The following is a 17,570-nucleotide window of genomic DNA, read 5'->3' on the forward strand; positions in this document are numbered from 1 at the left end:
TTTTCAAGGTCATGTTATAATCTTTTTCTTTAAAAAAAATGTTTAGCTAGAGAAAGTATCCAAGGAGCTAAAGGGATCTGCAACCCTATAGGTGGAACAAGAATATGAACTAACCAGTACCCCCCGGAGCTCATGTCTCTAGCTGCATATGTATCAGAAGATGGCCTAGCCGGCCATCAGTGGAAAGAGAGGCCCATTGGTCGTGCAAAATTTATATGCCTCAGTACAGGGGAACACCAGGGCCAAGAAGTGGGAGTGGGTGGGTAGGGGAGTTGGGTGGGGAGCGTATGGGGGACTTTTGGGCTAGCCTTGGAAATGTAAATGAGGAAAATACCCAATAAAAATTTTTTTAAAAAATGTTTACTGTATTTTTCCTATTGTGATACAAGCTCAATTAGCACATGGGCTTTTTTGACAATCTTGTACCTTGGCATCTAGGTGTGTTTAACATTAGGTGTTTACTCTTTGATGACTGAAGGGGCTCTGGAAACGTAATTCATGCACAGCTGAGATAAAAACGAGGGTGAAACTATAAGAAGCGTAGAAGAAAATACCATGATTGAGCAAGTCCTGCTGGCAGGGAGTTCAAGGGGCCAGAGAGCCCAGTAGTCGGGGCTTTGGGCTCTAGTGCCAAGGGATGCTTTCAAAATCCTGTGATAGGGGAAGAAAGCCACAGATGCTGTTCCTGTAGGCAGCAAGTCCTCAACTGTACTGTCCCCATGAAGACTCAAATATGGTACATCAGGGGCTGGAGAGATCCTCAGCAGTCAAGAGCAAGTACTACCACCCAGGGGACTAGAGTATGGTTCCCATCAGCCACAAGAGCCGGGTCACAACTGCCTGTAACTTCAGCTCCAAGGGATCTGACACCTCTGGCCAACTTTGCACATCCTTGTCCGTACACACAAACACACACATCTACACGATTAAATAAAATAAGACAACACAGTGAAGCAGAATATAGAGCACTTCGTTGTTTCCCCTAAGCCGAGAAACTCCAGCCTGCTTCTAATCTTTGAGCGTGGCCGTAGCCTTTAGTGTATATAAATAATCCTCCTGACAAGCGAGGACACTTGCGCAGTTATATCAGAAAACACGCAAGTATTAGCATGCTGTTTGGGAGAAGAGAAAAAAAAAAACACCCTCTGAACAAAGTCTTCAGTAAACACATTCATTCATCAGTTTTAGTTGAATTAAATAATCAGGCAGTGACAGCAGCCAGACTGAGCACTGCTGTTGCTCAAGGGGGCAGACTGGGGTTAGGAAATGGCTGCGGCTGCCCGGGATGCACTGTAAAAAAAATTCACTTGCAATTCTTATGCATTTATTTTTCAACGCAGAATATTCCGAATGTAGATATTTCTGGCAGTGTGACACCTGTCATTATTGTATGCAAACTGCCACTGAATAAATGTAGGGTTTTTTTTTCCCACAACGGCAAATATTGCTGCTGTGAGATTAAGCAATCTATTGCCACTCCACAAGCTGAGCCATGTAGTCCCATCTAGGTTCCATTACAGCAGAGCTACTTGAAGTCGATAAAGGAGTTGTCAACCAGAGGATGCAAATGTGCCTTTTACTGTATAACTTTCCAAATCCGCAGTGCACCGTCAATATAAATTGACAGGAGTCTGGTGGTGATGAGAGCTTGCTCTGCACCTCAGAGCCCTGGGTGACGATGTCAAACCATATGCGAAGTATACAAATAGTCTCTCAAGTTGCATTGTTCTGGGATTACCGGGCACTAATCGACCTACTTAAGCCTTAGGGGAAATGTATAACTGCCCTATGAAATCACAGCAGCTTCAAGCACAGCTGGGGACTGAGTCTCAGTGCGTAGATGAGGAGAGCCTAGAGAGTTTTGCTTCAAGCTTGATTTTCCACTCCACAACTAAATGTCAACGAGGGTCTGCAGAGCCCACTGCAAGGCGCATCCTTCCAAGCCAGCTCACCTATCAGGACCTCTGCGGCATCCCGAGATGTTGTGTATCGTGCACTTATTTCTTTGTCGTTTCTTTATCGGATGGCAAAGCTTTCATAGATAGCAATTTACTTACTCACTTCTGTATCGTTCAGCCACGTGACGTCAGCCACGTGACGTAGTATCATTGATGTGATGCTGACACCAGCTGTGGTGTCAGAATATAACAGGGACTCAACAATATTCACTGCTGGGTTAACTACTGTATCCTCTCCTGAGGAGCCCTTTGTTTTAACACCTTTGTTGTTGTTGTTGTTGTTTGGTTTTTCGAGACAGGGTTTCTCTGTATAGCCCTGGCTGTCCTGGAACTCACTCTGTAGACCAGGCTGGCCTCGAACCCAGAAATCTGCCTGCCTCTGCCTCCCAACACCATTGTTGCCTCCTGCTCTGAGAACCCAGATCCTCTAACCACACATATCTTGCTTCCTAAGGCCTCCGAGGGGACAGTAGGCAACATCTGAAGACATCTTGGTTGTCACAGCTAAGGGAGGAAGATGTCAGTTAGACGCCAGGGATACCGTTAACCATCCTGTGATGCAGAAGAGGGCCTCTGACCAGTGATCCGGATCTCAATGCCAATAGAGTTGAGTTGAGGAAGCCCTCATTACTCCTCAGCAGCAGTTAGCAGCCTCATTCCTATCACTCCTCCATTTGATCTTATTCTTCCTAAAAGTCGTTATCCCTGCTAACGGTCTCCTATCTAATATGTCTTGTACTTATTTTTTACTATTTTGGATTTTGGGTGTTTACAGTTGGACTTTTAGAAAAACTACCCAAGCCGGGCGGTGGTGGCGCACGCCTTTAATCCCAGCACTTGGGAGGCAGAGGCAGGAGGATTTCTGAGTTCAAGGCCAGCCTGGTCTACAAAGTGAGTTCCAGGACAGCCAAGACTATACAGAGAAACCCTATCTCGAAAAACAAAACAAAAAAAAAGAAAAGAAAAGAAAAGAAAAACTATCCAATATGTCAATACTTCAAAAACAGAAGTGAAACTGGGTTTTAAAGAGTCTTGCTACTAATTGGCCTGTTTTAAAATATTTTTGCACCTTTAAGTCATTTTAAATGAGGAGGAAGAAGCTCCAAGAAAAGGCAAAGACTTGGGAGATGACAGCTATTTATCCTCACAGAGAAAAGTTCCCAGAACTTTGAAAGCCAAAAGTCTGTCCCTGTTGCCACCTGAAGAGCAGGCACTGTCTTACCGGTGTGAAGCCACAGCGACCACCTCCTGCTCTGTGAGGCACATGACATACCTTGTAGTCTAGTCTCAGTCTGCCTAAAGACCGTTCAGAGTAAGGAGCAGAACATTTAGGAGAAATACTTGAAATTTTCATTTACACTTGCTATTAAATTCTATAGAAGTAACACTTTTAATTAAGGATATAGATTACATGTATAATATGTACAACGCATGAAAGGGGGAATATCTGAAATTTGTTTGGAATGTACCATCTTCTGCACAATTCATATGTCTGTTACAGAGTCACCGTCAAGAATAAAATCCTATAACTCAACAACGACAACAACAATAACAACAACAAAGCCATTACAAAGTGAGAAGCGTAAATTGTGTTGCTTCACTCCTATAATTCTGGTGAGAATAACTGGGGGATGAGGCAGAAGGATTTCCATGAACTACATAGAAGAACTTGTCTTAAAACAAACAAAACAAATAACAACAAAAACAAAAAAACAAAACACCAGGAGCTGAGTAGTGTCACCTGCCTTTAATCCCCAGAACTTGGAACTTGAACTATGTGAGTTTGAGGCCAGTCTACATAGTGAGCTTTAGGACAGCCAGGGCTATTAGACACTTACTTCTCTCCTTTCCGTTCTCCTTCTTTTCTTCTTCCTCCCTTCTTTTCTCATCTTGAGTTAGAGGCTTGTCTTCTTCGTTTTAAGATGTATTTATTTATTTTATGTATCTGAGTATTCTATCTATATATAGATACACCTGCATACCAGAAGAGGGCATCAGATCCCAGTATATATGGTTGTGAACTATGTGGTTGCTGGGAATTGAACTCAGGACTTCTGGATGCCATCTCTCCAGCATGATCAGGTCTGGTTTAAACTCAGATTTAAATGACCCGTCAGCCTCTCAGGGAACTGGAGCTTTGCAGGTCCCTACTCCCATCACACCTAGCATTAAATACTCACTTCTTCAAGGAAGATACAAGAGTGACAAGCCCATGACATCAGCATCACTGGGGACCCAAATCAAAACACAAAGAGGTGTGGCTTCACCATATTAAAAGGGCCACCAACCAGCAAAACAGAGAGCACCTGAGGTGAAAGTGGACTCAGAGGTCAGCCCCGTGGTTGGAGACGGAAAACAGCTTGGCCACATTTCATAGCTGTTCACACAGGTACAGTTAGACAAACAATCCAAGGAGTGCACCCCAAATCAAAACCAAATGCTCAGTAGTGTGGTATCCATGGCAGTTTGATTCACAAAGGCTTCGAGGCGGAAAGCAACTATCAACCGATGGATGGATAAACGGAGGTGTGACACACACACCCGAGGTGTCTATTTTCCAGTCACAGGAAGAGAAAGGCACGCTCTACAATGTGGGCAAACCTTGAGAACACTGCTTAGCGATGGAAAACAGACGCTAAGGATCAACGATGAGGATTCGTCGGGCGTGGAATATCCAGAGGGTCGTAAAGATGGTACTTACGAAGAATGGAGGGCACCAGCGTGGGCCGGAAGGGGTAATGGGGACCACTGCTCAAAAGGCTTTGAACATTAGTCTGAGAGGCGAGCTTTAGTCTGAGAGGCGAGCTCTTCGAGCAGTGGTGACAGACTCGCTGCCTGAGCACGCTTAATGCTTAAACTCAACAGCCAGAAAAAAATAAAAAATTTAAAAAAAATTTTTAAAAGGTAAACACATTTTTACATGATAAAGATTTCATTCCAGGTGTCAAACCGTGCGCTCTGTTATCCTTCAAGGGCTTTCTCTTCCCCCCATCTGCCAGAGTTAAACGTGTTTTTAATAAATGTTAATTCTTGTAGAATAACGTATCAAGTCCGAATTTTTTTAGACAGCCATCCCTGCGGGCTGCGCTGTGAAGGAGGCCTCGGGCCTGTGAGCCCTGGCGCTCTGCCTGCCCGTCGGTTCCCTTCCTCTCAGTAAATGCAGATTCGCATAAACATATCAATTTCCTCGGATGGCGGAGGTTTGGGGTTTAGAGCAAAGTGCCATTTTAAAAATAACATTTGCTTCAACACTAAGGGAAAGAGGAATGATGGGCTAAACCCCAGAGAGACTCATTTTTTAATGAGATCTGTTTTCTGCCTCAGAACCAACCGACAGCAACTTTACACAGCCTTAATCAATACTGCTCTCAGCTTTATTTTTTTCTGTATCAGTTTGTCTTATGATGTAAGCTCTAAAAGTTCTTCCAGCATTGAGGTGGGGGAGGGAGGGAGGGAGGGAGGGAAGGAGGGAGGGAGGGAGGAAGGAAGAGATCTCTAGAAGACTTGGGTTCAATTCCCAGCACTCACATGGCTGCTCAAACCATCCCAAACTCCAGTTCCAGAGAAGCCAGTGCCCTCTTCTGGCCTCCCCAGGTACTGCATGCACGTGACGCAGGCCAACAGTCATGTACATAAAACAAATAAATGTTTTAAAAGATGCTCTCCGCTGGGCAGTGGTGGAGCATGCCTTTAATCCCAGCACTTGGGAGGCAGAGGCAGGGGGATTTCTGAGTTCGAAGCCAGCCTGGTCTCCAAAGTGAGTTCCAGGACACCCAGGGTTACCCAGAGAAACTCTGTCTCAGAAAGACCATAAATAAACAAATAAATAAATAATGCTCTCCAACTAAAACATCGTATTACAAACCTTCCTAAGGCAACTGTAAGTACGCTGGGGGGAGGGGGAAGCCTGATAGTGTGATAGTCACAGTCGCTAGTACTTCACAACCTCCAAGACGCCACACAATCTGAACTTCATTCTTTCAAAACTGACTATACCGTCCCTCCTGAAACAGGAGCACAAGAGAGCTAACCATGTGGAAATATTACAGGTCCAACCACCTTTACATCATACTACACAATTAAATTCTAAAATATTTGAAGCTCATTTAAAATATACTTTAAATTTTTTATTTATTTCTATTTTCAGGTGCATGGGTGTTTTGCCTGCATGTGTGTATACGCACCACCTGTATCCAGTGCCTTCCGAGGCCAAAAGAGGATGCTGTATCCCCTGAGACCTGTTGGCTTGCCTCACGGTAGTAGTAAAACAACAACAAAAACAACAACAACCCAAACAAAACAAATGAAATCCACCTCAGAAATATATCATGGCTGAAGCAAGAACGGTTAACACAATAGATAGGAATTATTTCATTAGGGCCCAGTTTAAGAAAGTTGTTAGGTGACATCCCAGCTTTCCAGCCAGCCGACTCTCTTGCAGACACCAAAGTGAGAAGCCCGCTGCTGAGCTGCTGAGCGGCCGCTCCTGCTTGGCTGCTCTTACCAGATGCTGGACTGGAAAGCATGGGCCAGCTCTTAGCCACTGTGAAAAGCAGCTTGTCTTCTTCTCCTCAACCCCACATTCCGATGGGCACCAAATCCCGATGCCCCGGGCGACTGCTCTCGTAGTCTCCTCCCGTTTGGATACCTTAGCCAGCTTTCTTCCTAGCCCACAGCAGAGCCAGTTACAAACCATGTGACTACAGCCCACGTGACACGTTGCTGTGCCGTCCAACACTACGGGATCACCATTGTATGTCTGTAGGTTGGGATTAAAAGTACTGCATGCGCACTGATCGCCACCCCTCAATGTTCACTCTACGTAGTTTACGTATTTTCATGTTAACAGAGTGAGGCGGGTGTGTGCATGTGCTCATATTTTGAGCTTCTAAAGCTCGTCACCTTCTGACCTTACCTGTGTTTCCAGCTCCCTCCGTTCCTCCTTCAGGAAGCGGACTGCTTGGAAACCCTACCCAGGGGCCTCCAAGCACCGCAGCAGCAGCAGCAGCAGCAGCAGCAGCAAGCATCTGTCCTGCACACCGAGTTCCCGCAAACGGGCATCCTCATCCCTGTATTTGTTAAAAGCTGAGAGTCTCCCCAAAGCCATTAACCATGCCACCAGGCACACAGACACCATAGAGAAATGGAGAGTGAGTCAAGGGCCAAGTGCAGTTTTATCAATGTCAGAAACTGTTGCTTTATTCAATGTCATGTGATCGGTCCACCCTCTGGTCTAAAACTCGCTGCTTTGCTAGTGTCATATAATGCCTTTCAAAGGCAGACTTACACAACATGTTCAACTACATCTGGGCCATTTAATAGTTTACCTGTTGTGATGGTTTTTACATGCTTGGCCCTGGAAGTGGCCCTATTGGAGTAGGTCTGGCCTTTTTGGAGTAGGTGTGTCACTGTGGGCGTAAGCTTTAAGACACTTATCCTAGCTGCCTGGAAGCCAGTATTCTGCTAGCAGCCTCCAGATGAAGTTGTAGCTCAGCTCCTCCTGCCTGCCTGGATGCTGCCAGGAGCCTTGATGATAATGGGCTGAACCTCTGAACCTGTAAGCCAGCCCCAATTAAATATTGTCCTTATAAGACTTGCCTTGGTCATGGTGTCTATTCACAGCAGTAAAACCCTAACTAAGACACCTGCTTTAAATGGTCTTCTACAGAATACTAACTTAAATGTGAATCCCTGGAAAGTCTTAAATGGCTATAAATAATATTTCAACATTTTTAAACAGGTGTGTGTGTGTGTGTGTGTGTGTTGAGGCTGGCTGAGTTCCTGGCTGCCGGGGGAGAGGAGGAACCACTAATAACTCAAGTGCATGTGCCTCTAATTCCAGCCCTTGGGAGGCTGAAGGAGGAAGATGAGCAGCCTGGCATCATAGTGACATGTTGTCTCAAACAAACAGCTCCCTAGTAAACCATGTCTTGGTTGCTGTCCAGGGAAGGTCAGAAGTGATGATGCCTTAGTGGCCGTTAGAAGCATGACAGCATCTCAGACTGTCTTTCTTGTCTCTCTTTAACACCACCTTCCTATCCCCACCCTCTGAAAGTTGTCTTTTGGCCACACGTTAAAACTAAATAGTTCTTCCTTATCTAAGGAATAATTCTGAATCCCTGTGCTCTTCTCTTCACTATAGCCCACAGCGTCCCCATTCCCACTCCCAAGCTATAAGGAAAGCAGGTGAGGGCAGAAACTAAACATGTACAACCAAGGATGCCCTGGGCCTATGCTAGGGCTGAGTGGCTCATGATGAGATGCAGTTTCTAGTCTCCATGAGCTTTCAGTCCTCCCAAGGAGGCCAACCACGAAACACCAATGGGTTTTTTGAGACAGGGTTTCTCTGTGTAGCCCTGGCTGTTCTGGAACTGGCACTGTAGACCAGGCTGGCCTCGGACTCTCAGAGATCCACCTGCCTCTGACTCCTGAGTGCTGGGATTAAAGGTGTCTGTCCGGCTAATATTTTGGTATATTTATTTATCTTTACTTTATGGGCATGAGTGTGTGTGCCTTGCATGTATATCTGAGCACCACACTCATGTGATGCCCTCAGAAACCAGAAGAGGGCATCCTATCCCCTGAAACTGGGATAACAGACAGTTGTGAGCCGCCAAATGGGTGCTGGGAATCGAACCTAGGTCCTCTGCAAGAGCAGCCAGAGCTCTTAACTACTGAGCTGTCTCTCTCACACAGACAAAGGAATATGATCACATATGCCCCCCACCTCCCCCACCCAACATCCCCATAACCTTCTAATATACCTCCCTTCTAACTTCATCTCTGTTTTTCTTTAATACCCGACTTGATCATGCTAGTACTGGCCATGTGTGCATGGAGGTGGGGCCATCACTGGAGGGTGGGAATCCCTATCAGTAGCCATACTCTCAAAAATGAATGCTTGCCCTTCCCTCTGCTCTTTAATGAGGGGTGAGGGCTCAGAGATCATCTATCCCATCTATTTCAGTGGGCTTGACCTTGTGCATTAAAGCCCAGACACTGTGAGCTGCAGTCTGATAGCCACGCTGTGTCCAGAAAACAAGCCCTTCACAGCCCTCTGCCCCATCCTATGATCTTACACTTCCATGATGTTCCCTGGGCCTTGCTGGGGGAGCGCAGGGGGTCAACTACAGATGCCCTGCTCAATCTCTCATCCTCAGCACTTTGACAACGCATGCATCTCTACACTGACTGCTGCCTCCTGGGGGGAGGGGGGGGGAAACTTTAAAAAAATTTTTTTTCTGACCAAGGCTGAGAGTAGAAGGGCAGCCCAGGTCCTGCATTGGGATGGGTCCTCAGCCTGGGTCCACAGCTTCTCTGGGATGCTACCCAATATCTGCTTTTCTGATCTCCTTCGCTCTCTGTGAACTTGTCTGTAGAGTCCAGGGTATTATTTTTTATGTTGTTTCTTATTTTGTGGAGTATCCCTCCCCGCCCAACACACACACACACACAGCCTGGTTTGGAGCCTCATAAGCAATTCAGACACAGTGGTTGTAGGGTATAAAAGAAAGGTGGAAAGGAAGGAAAAGCGCCAACCCCCACCCCTCATGCTTACACTCTGACGCTGCATCTACAATCACCTCACGTTTAAAAATCAACACAATATTTCAAAGAACCAGAACCCGTTTACACAAAATCTCTTGCCAGCGGTTGGGAGGGAATCACAATGGAAGGCAAAGGGAATGCCACATCTCTGAAGTGACATCAGTCCGCCAGCTGCCATGGTTTGCAAACACAGCCAGCACCTGATGGTCCATTTGTACAAACACATAATTAGTCAATAAGCCAGAGGGAAGGAAGTGTTCATGTACACAGAGCTTCCCATATGGCCAACTTCAGATCCAACTCACACTCCTGAGGAGGAAGCTCTGCTACCCCTAGGAAACAGAGAAGGGCAGGAGGGGGGGGCCCTGAAATCTTTTCCACAGGGCACATTCTCTCTCTGTCCTTGTTCACTGCCACTAGTTTTGGCTTCACAAGTCTCTCCTTCCTCTGTCAATCATCACTCTGAAGTAGCCTCTGGTCCCGGGTGGTTTTACACATATGTTAGATAACTCATTTGCAAATAAAAGCAAATTCCTTCTCCCACAGAGAAGATGGCTCTTAAGGTATTTCCTCGGCTAGTCATGTGCCTTAGGGACCTTGTACTCTGCTAATGCCGGGTCAAATAGACACTGCCTCCCAGGGACATCTCTCAGTCCACTTTCTATAGCACTCTCCTGCCTCACGCTGACCCCCTAGCACTAATGTGCTGGCTTTAAAGTGGCCTGACCTTTCCCCTGCTCCTCCCAAACACCAGCTCCGTCCTCCCTGATTATCAGAAAACCAAAAGATGAACCCATTAATCAATAATGAAGCATGAACGATAAGCGAGGTCAACTGTTCTACCACAAAGCAGAAAATAGGTAGGCTCTTTGCGTCCTTTCCTAGGTTTGTCATCATTTTTTTTTTCCTGAAAGATGGTATTGCCAAGGTCAGCAATTTCAGCTCCGAAAGTTTAAGAAGACACTGCTTGGGCTGAACACTCCTCAAGCGTGCCTTGAGAAAGATCTGCACATTCAATGGGGCCTAGAACACACGCACACTCACCCCACCCGGGCTTCTGAGGGATAGCAGTGAAAGGCTCAGGCCCTGCAGAGGGACACAGGCTACAGAGGAAGGCTGGGTCTGTGGACCCAGCACCTGCTCTGTCTAGAAGGCCCCCCTGAGTCAGGGCGTTGAAGTGCTTGTTGAGTGTGTACATACCCACCATCTCCAAACCTTGTGCAAACAATCACTGTAACTTACAATCTTATAAATTGTCGGATATTAACCGAATTTCAGTTGTACCTGGTGGCACGTGACTGTAATCCCACACTTGAGAGGCTGAGGCAGGAGGATCACTTTAAATGTGAGGCCAGCCTGTGATACATAGCAAACCCTACCTTAAAAAAAAAAAAATTCCAACATGGAGAAGAGAGGTGGTCACTGGGCATGGAGTTCCACCCCAGTCTTCAGGAGAAGGCCAGTCAGTTTTCTTCATAGGTGCGGCCTTCTATAGCTCAGCCCACTCCAGCAGAAGGCCACAATTCCAAGAGTATTCGGCAGCACAAACTGGATATGATAGGTTAAAAATAGCAACAAAAGCGGGGCATGGTGGCGCACACCTTTAATCCCAGCACTCAGGAGGCAGAGGCAGGTGGATTTCTGAGTTCGAGGCCAGCCTGGTCTACAAAGTGAGTTCCAGGACAGCCAGGGCTATACAGAAAAACCCTGTCTCGAAAAACCAACAAAACAAAACACAAAAACAAAGAACAAAAAAACAACAAAGATAACATGAATCTGGGCAGGTAGAGATGTGAGGGTGACTCTGAGAGGAGCTGGAGGAGGGATGAGTACGATCTAATAACATGTATGAGATGCTCAAATAACTAAGAGAGAGGGGGAGGGGAGGGGGAGGGAGGGATGGGAGAGGGAATGGGGAGGAAGGGAGGGAGGGAAGGAGAGGGCAGAGAGACAAAAACAAAGACAGGCAGAAAGAGAAAGCAGAAAGAGAGGCAGAGAAAGAGGCAGACAGAGAAAGAAGTGAAAGGAAATAAACAAAGGGATTGGATACTCGAGAGCAGAGGCAAACAGAAGGGCAGAGAGAGAGGATTTCACATTTAGTATTTTTTAAGGCAACTCAAACATTGATTAGAAAAACCGCAGAGCTATGTAAGTCTCCTTGACATTCATCCCACGGGTTACACTTGCTCCCTTTAACTTCAATATGGGCTTCAGAAGAAGGGCCGGAAAGCCAGACAGCTTTTAGCACGACGGCCTCTGAAGGGCTGCAGTCTTGCCCCGTGCACATGCATAGTTCATCTCTTAATGTTCCTGCGCGATGTTTTTAAACCAAACTGGATTTAACTTTTTAAATGCAGCATCCCTGATTCTTAGGAAGTTGACTGGGAGTTAATGAGAGCTTCCCAATAAAAAAGTTACCATCAAATGGATCTTCTAGGCCTGATATTTACCCAGGTTCTAGTTTTCACCCTGCCATGCACTAACTCCATCTTAGATCAGTGAACAGCCCTTGATGCACATTAAGGATCCCTGAGCACCCAGCTCTAACCAAGTAAAAGCTCAAATCAGGAGTTCGAACACACACACATACATGCATTGTCAATTTTGAGGGGGGAAACCAGCGGACTGTGTCAACAATTCTCTTGTTAAAATCAAATTAGAGTTTTATTGTGGTGGCTATATTGTATTAAAATCTGGATTTTTTTTCCCTAAAAAGCTTGCATTGTCTATATAGTGAATCTAATATGGAAAATTTCTATTGCAATAACAGTTGTCACTGAACTTTTCTGACCGAACTGCTCAGCCGCAGTGTTCGGGGGGGGGGGGGAGGCCCACAGGGGTGGCTTAAGCTCAGGATGTGGGCTGACATCAGCTCCCCACTTCTTCACAAGGCTTCGGCTCACCTGCACAGTGACTTTGAAGGATGGGCTTTTAAGACCTAGTCTGTGGGTGAAGTGCTTTTATAGATTTTATTTCAGAAGGGACCCGGGTTCAATAAAGAGAGTTTTTCATTTAATTAATATTTATTGACTAAGTCCTGAGCCAAGCACTGCAGTTAACAGTAAAGGAGGAAATAAGAAAGAGGAGACGAAGCTTAGTTCCCTCCTGACCATGTAAGGAGCCCCTGAGAGGAAGAAATAGGTGAGCACGTTGTGCAAAGCAACACAGGCTCGGAGGACATACCAACCACTAAGGTTGTCTGAGAAAAGTCCGTGACCGTGACTGTAGCACTTGGGCAGAGTCTACAAAATGAGGAGGTGTCCAGCAAATACAGGGATCTGATGGGAGGTGAGGCCAGAGGGCAAGGCATTCTGAGACTGAGCCTGGGTTCGAGGAAATAGGCCGATAAGAGGAGAGTCTGGGTTTGCGTGGGAAGCTGTAATTCACTCTTGTAACCCCAATGGAAGGCATGGGAAAATAAGCCTGGCCAGGGACACCCTGTGTGAGGCAGACCAGGGGACCTAGGCTGGGTGCTAGCAGGGTGAAGACACATGAAGAGGAAAACCCAGTTTGCATGGTCCTGATAACATCTAATGCTGACATTACTCTTAAAATCCTAAATACTTTAGTTGGCACAGACATACTGAAATATTTGCTTTTAAAGGTTAGTTGATTGCCAGGGAATATTTGTTTATTTTTCTATGTCCCTGTTCTTACACAAACACCCCTCAGGTTAACACAACACCCTCCTGTCTGCTCACAGCATCGAAATAAAATTTAGGCAACTTTCCAAATCACTAACAACGGTAATAAAGGGAATAAAAACCCAATGGCCCAGAATTACAACAATTTGAGGAGATCCGTGCTTTCAACCTACACCCAGTTTGCTGGTTTATTCTGGATACCCATTTCTGGATTCCTCCGTACGCACAAGAATAAACAGAAGTCTACGCTAAGCTCTGTCAAAACATTGGGATTTAATGCCATGTTTCAAAAAAAATAAAACCCAAGAATATTTATATCGTAACTCTGACCTTCCCACCCTGGGCAAGTATGATTTAGATCATATTAAAGCAAGATGATGAAATTGTTTTCTTGTACTAGGGAGGGAAGGTCAGATAGAATCAGCTGCCTTCATGCGCCAGTGACCATCTCTCTCCACCTCGGCAAAGAACGTTGCACTCTCCCCCATCAGAATCCAATTATTTGTAAAACTGATATTGAATTCTTTTATTCATACGAAAGAATAATTTCTTTGTTTTTTTTTTTTCCTCCTCCAATTTGGCCACATGGCCAGAAAAGATACACAAATTTACCGTTTATTCAATGCTTAGATATCTGTGGTGAAGTTTCCTATAATAGAAATCTTCTTTTTCTTCCTACATCTTAGGGTATCAGAGACACAGAAGCTGATACCAGTGAATCTTTTCTGATTTGCTCATTAGCTGGGGAATATGTCAGTAAAAGCAAAAGAAATATTTGATAAAGAAAACACCAAGTGTCTCATGCTGACTTTAAAAGACTTGACAAGTGCTAAGGTTAACTTTAATTTGTCTCTGATTTTTAGACAACTCCACTGGTAAGTGAGCTTGCTGGAACCAGACTAGGCAAACATTCTCCAAAGCATAGCTCAAACTGGGAGGGGGTAGGGGGGTGAGGGGAGAAGAGGGGAGCACCCTGACAAAGCCAATCACTCAAGCATAAAAGTGGGGGGCCTCAGTGTCAGGACAGACCCAGAAAAGGCTGGCTTGCAGGAAGCTGCCTTGTCACCAAGGAGTCTGTTTTCAGAAATACTTGACCCTTTGATAATCTTAGCATATTTTAAAGGTTCCTTATTTATAAACTACCACACCGGTTTCTTAACTGCGATGTCCTTGGATAACCAACCACAGATCTAAAATCATGTTCCTGGCTTTCTAAAGGCAGGGCATTGAATCCTGGTCGTTTGCTAGAGAGTGTCCTAGGGCTGAATTTCTATTTCCTTTTTTAAATATAGATGAATAGTTTTTTAAGTGTAAACATCCGAAGGCATTCCTTCTCATTGACAGGCATGCTAGCACATTTCACAACCACAAATCCTCCCGAGGAGTGGCCTAGGAAGCGGCATGATTTAAAGGGCCGAAGACTACCGTTATTCTTCACTCCCGTTGCTAATTACATTTTTACAGAACGTCGTCAGCAAGCCACCGAACGGTCATAAAAGTAAAAATGATCCCTAGTGTTCTGTGGCTGTGCATTTGACCGAATTACATACAATTTGCTTCCAAAAGGAGATCCACTTCATTTGTAGGTTATTTCTCAGGAGGACCAGTTCCAGTCCAGAGGTACGCTAACTCTAACGGAGGATCTCAAAACTATCATTTTCAATTACCATGGTAGAGAGAGGGAGAGAGGGGAGGGAGTAAGAAGTGCAGCGATTAGCCACCCATAAGAAGGTTCCCCACACGCCTCCCACAAGGCCGGCGTCAGTCAGTCGCCTGCATCTGTCCCCACCTCGCCCCCTCCTGTCTGCGCAGCGCTGGCACCCAATGGTAGGCCCAGGAGAAGACAAACACAACCCAACAGCTACAGACACTCAACATTCCTAACTTTTTTTCTTCTCTTTCTCACTGTGTGTGCCTCAAAGGTAAGCAGAGAAGGAAAAAAAAATGACATGAGTATGAAATAAGCCTTCGTAGCCAAGGGTGCCCTGGAGTTTTAAAATCTCCCCCAGAGTCACAATAACTACCTTACACGCACTCACACTAGCCTCTCTACTGTCATGCTCTGCAGCAAAGGACTACTTCCCGGAGCTGAGCTCCAGGGCGCCTGTCCCTGGGTACAGGATAGTGTGCATCCTTCTGCACTCGGCCCACGCGCATCCCGCATCCCTGCCCACGACCCGAGCCACGCGTCGCGCCATAGGTCCCAGGTGCTGGGATGCCGCGGAGCCCTCGCACACTACAGACACCACCCAGGTTCTCCACGAAGAACCAAGTCCCACGCCTGGGGACCTCAGGGGCCTCCCGAGTGCCCACGCCCGCGGCATGGCAGCGCTTACCTGTCCGCGAGGTGCCACGCGTGCCCCCCGCGCACTCCGGTTGCGCGGTAGCTGCAGGGTCGGCCGGGCGGCGGCGGGACCGAGACAGCGGCTCCAGAGGCGTCAGTCAGGCTGGAGCCTCCTCCTCGGCCGCCCGCGTGAGTGCGCCGCGCTGGAAGGGCGCCAGGCGGCCGTGCGCGCAGCCCCAGCCAGGAGGGGCCAAGAGCCCTGGCCGCGCCACGCTCCCCGCCCCGCCGCGCACCCGCCCGCCCTGCACATCATGCCTGCAGAGAGCCTTCAGGGACAGAGGAGTCTCCGGGTCATCCCCAGAAAATGTCCTTCCCACCTGGACAGACTGCAGGCAGCAGAGGGAGGGGGGCGGTTGTCCTCCCCTCCCCTTGCTCCAGGAGAGGCAGACAGGACCACCAACCATGCCTGTCTCCTGAACCGCAGAGTCCTGGTCCCTGGAGGCCAGGCTTACTGGCTGTCTGTTCCTCTGAGGCATGACTGGCCCTGGCATCAGCCCAAGAACATCTAAACGAGTTGAGTGGCAAGCAGTTTCAAACCAGTTCTGTAATATGTAGGTTGTGATTTCTTATCCAGCGTAGAATACATGCTACCTAATCTACTTATGATGTACATCATGGACATGAGGAACCTTCCTGCCCAGTGGCCTGGCTATCTCCTAGGTTGCCTGCCTCTGAAAAGCCACTTGGAAAGTGGCACCGGTATGCCGAAGGCCTTTGATCCCTCACCAAACCTCCTTATAGGTCTTCCAAGAGGAAGAGGATGGTACAGGGCCACCTCAGTCAGCCCCAGAACACAAACGTCCTCTAAGAGGCCAAGGCACCTTTGAAATGTAAACGAAGGTCCTTCAGTTGAACTTCTTTTCCTAATCCCCAAACCTCCGCTTTCTGGAACATGGGTAGTTTTGCATCATCATCCAAGTGTAGCCTAGGAGGGCCTTGCTTGTAAAAACAGATCGCAGAAGTTTAAATGCCTCTTTAACTTCAAATCGAAAGTGTCTTTCTACACCTGGCTCATCTACCCTGCTGTAACGGAGCTATGATAGGTTTCTGATTGACCTGAAGAGGAAGAAACCCCAGAAGAAATACTGTCCGGTGGTGGTGGAACGTTCCAAGCCATGGGCTGAAAGAGGGCTGTGCTTTGTGTATATACTTAGAGGCAAGTAAACTAATTATGTTCTCTGAATCGATACCTCGCAGCTCAGGGATTCCACCCCTTCCTCCCAGAAATGATATTAAAGAAAGAAGTGATCCAATCAGGTTCCTCCTTCCGTGGAAGCACAAACTGTTGGAAGACCTCTGCTAAGCAGGCTCAAGCTTCCGAAATGGAGGCTGTGAGTTCACAGAAGTCAAGAGACATGTAGGAAGGGGTAGGGGTGGGGCGGGCCTTTGTGTGTCCTCTGCCCTTTCTGGACTTTACTCCCTAAAGGGTTAGGGAGATAAAACAGTAAGACCTGGTGGGATTTAAGAAAGGGCAAACACCAGCCCTGTAGAAGAACACTCACGCTGATGGATTCTTTTGACTGCCCTGGTTATAAAAATTCTCCTCTCTAATCTATCTTCTTCTGCTTTTTTTTTTTTTTTGATCATTTAATAGAAACATAATTCTCATCGCTTCTCGGCCTTTTGGCTAAGATCAAGTGTAGAAACATAATTCTCTTCCACCACAGCACTGTGTTACAGAAATGTACAGGAAACCAGACTGTCAGCAGTTGTGATGAGGTGGTAATTCCCTTATAAATTTGGTTAGGGACCTGAAAAAAAAAAAAAACACACACACAGCTAAAATTTTCTGGGAGAATATACCAATTGGGAAGACTGTGAGCATCCTTGCTGTTCCTACTTCTGCCCACATCTGTTAGATGCACAGTGCTACAGCTGGGCTCCGAAGTACCCTGCAAATCTGTGTATGAAACCCCTGCCTGGGCTCCAATGTGTGGCACTGTTGGGAAGTGGTTTGTTAGAGACGTTTCACTTACTGGCAACATAAAACTGAAGGGGATATAAGTACCCTGGCTCCTTCTCTGGATGGCCATGAAGTGACCTCATCTTCCTTTGACACACAATCCCACCATGGGC

The 17,570-nt window shown here is 46.6% G+C and overlaps 1 protein-coding gene across 1 annotated transcript in view; it reads right to left on the reverse strand.

Annotated features, from left to right (window-relative positions):
- Smad9 (SMAD family member 9) overlaps positions 1-15,597 on the reverse strand; it is a 47,153-nt gene extending 31,556 nt beyond the window's left edge. Inside the window, exon 1 of the mRNA XM_021158391.3 lies at positions 15,487-15,597. The gene's annotated coding sequence lies outside the window, so the exon portion shown is untranslated. The remainder of the gene's footprint in view (positions 1-15,486) is intronic.
- Between the last annotated feature and the right edge of the window lie 1,973 nt (positions 15,598-17,570).

The sequence above is a fragment of the Mus caroli genome, unplaced genomic scaffold (genome assembly GCF_978045245.1).
Source record: "Mus caroli unplaced genomic scaffold, Mus_caroli_1 scaffold_3, whole genome shotgun sequence".
Taxonomy (NCBI): Eukaryota; Metazoa; Chordata; class Mammalia; order Rodentia; family Muridae; genus Mus; species Mus caroli.